A 2635-nucleotide genomic window follows, 5' to 3' on the forward strand; every position below is an offset into this window, starting at 1 on the left:
CGGGGACAGCCAGCCACCGTCCGGACCGGAGGACAGGTGCCCGCCCGGTTGGGGAGGCGGCCTAAGCCACAGCAGCAGCGGTCGCCATCTTGGTCCGGGACCCGCCGAACTTAGGAAATTAGTCTGAACAGGTGAGAGGGTGCGCCAGAGAACCTGACAGCTTCTGGAACAGGCGGAAGCACAGAGGCGCTGAGGCAGCACCCTTTGTGGGCCGGGGACAGCCGGCCACCATCCGGACCGGAGGACAGGTGCCCGCCCGGCAGGGGAGGCGGTCTCAGCCTCAGCAGCAGCAGCGGTCGCCATCTTGGTTCCGGGACTCCAAGGAACTTAGGAATTTAATCTGCTTAGGTGAGAGTCTGTACCACCTGGGAACTGCCAAAGCAACACAGTGTCTGAGAAAGGTCCTGTTTTGGGCCTTCTTCTTCGGCCAGGAGGAGGTCCAAATACAAGATATCCGCGCACCTTCCCTGTAAGAGAGCTTGCCAGCAGAGAGTGCTCTGAGCACTGAAACTCAGAGGAGAGAATCTGTCTCCCAGGTCTGCTGATAGACGGTAACAGAATCACCAGAAGAACAATCTCTAAACAGAGTCAACTATAACTACTAACTCCAGAGATTACCAGATGGCGAAAGGTAAACGGAGGAATCTTACTAACAGGAACCAAGACCACTCACCATCACCAGAACCCAGCACACCCACTTCGCCCAGTCCAGGGAACCCCAACACACCTGAGAACCTAGACCTAGATTTAAAAGCATATCTCATGATGATGGTAGAGGACATCAAGAAGGACTTTAATAAATCACTTAAAGAAATACAGGAGAACACTGCTAAAGAGTTACAAGTCCTTAAAGAAAAACAGGAAAACACAATCAAACAGGTAGAAGTCCTTACAGAAAAAGAGGAAAAAACATACAAACAGGTGATGGAAATGAACAAAACCATACTAGACCTAAAAAGGGAAGTAGACACAATAAAGAAAACTCAAAGCGAGGCAACACTAGAGATAGAAACCCTAGGAAAGAAATCTGGAACCATAGATTTGAGCATCAGCAACAGAATACAAGAGATGGAAGAGAGAATCTCAGGTGCAGAAGATTCCATAGAGAACATCGGCACAACAATCAAAGAAAATGGAAAATGCAAAAAGATCCTAACTCAAAATATCCAGGAAATCCAGGACACAATAAGAAGACCAAACGTACGGATAATAGGAGTGGATGAGAATGAAGATTTTCAACTCAAAGGTCCAGCAAACATCTTCAACAAAATTATTGAAGAAAACTTCCCAAATCTAAAGAATGAGATGCCTATGAACATACAAGAAGCCTACAGAACTCCAAACAGACTGGACCAGAAAAGAAATTCCTCCCGACACATAATAATCAGAATGTCAAATGCACTAAATAAAGATAGAATACTAAAAGCAGTAAGGGAAAAAGGTCAAGTAACATATAAAGGCAAGCCTATCAGAATTACACCAGATTTTTCACCAGAGACTATGAAGGCCAGAAGAGCCTGGACAGATGTTATACAGACACTAAGAGAACACAAACTGCAGCCCAGGCTACTATACCCAGCCAAACTCTCAATTATCATAGATGGAGAAACCAAAGTATTCCACGACAAAACCAAATTCACGCATTATCTCTCCACGAATCCAGCCCTTCAAAGGATAATAACAGAAAAAAACCAATACAAGAACGGGAACAACGCCCTAGAAAAAACAAGAAGGTAATCCCTCAACAAACCTAAAAGAAGACAGCCACAAGAACAGAATGCCAACTTTAACAACTAAAATAACAGGAAGCAACAATTACTTTTCCTTAATATCTCTTAACATCAATGGTCTCAACTCGCCAATAAAAAGACATAGACTAACAAACTGGCTACACAAACAAGACCCAACATTTTGCTGCTTACAGGAAACTCATCTCAGAGAAAAAGATAGACACTACCTCAGAGTGAAAGGCTGGAAAACAATTTTCCAAGCAAATGGTATGAAGAAACAAGCAGGAGTAGCCACCCTAATATCTGATAAGATTGACTTCCAACCCAAAGTCATCAAAAAAGACAAGGAGGGACACTTCATTCTCATCAAAGGTAAAATACTTCAAGAGGAACTCTCAATTCTGAATATCTATGCTCCAAATACAAGAGCAGCCACATTCACTAAAGAAACTTTAGTAAAGCTCAAAGCACACATTGCACCTCACACAATAATAGTGGGAGACTTCAACACACCACTTTCACCAATGGACAGATCATGGAAACAGAAACTAAACAGGGACACACTGAAACTAACAGAAGTGATGAAACAAATGGATCTGACAGATATCTACAGAACATTTTATCCTAAAACAAAAGGATATACCTTCTTCTCAGCACCTCATGGTACCTTCTCCAAAATTGACCACATAATAGGTCACAAATCAGGCCTCAACAGATTCAAAAATATTGAAATTGTCCCATGTATCCTATCAGATCACCATGCACTAAGGCTGATCTTCAATAACAAAATAAATAACAGAAAGCCAACATTCACATGGAAACTGAACAACACTCTTCTCAATGATACCTTGGTCAAGGAAGGAATAAAGAAAGAAATTAAAGACTTTTTAGAGTTTAATGAAAAT

The sequence above is a fragment of the Mus musculus genome, chromosome 12 (assembly GCF_000001635.26).
Source record: "Mus musculus strain C57BL/6J chromosome 12, GRCm38.p6 C57BL/6J".
NCBI lineage: Eukaryota > Metazoa > Chordata > Mammalia > Rodentia > Muridae > Mus > Mus musculus.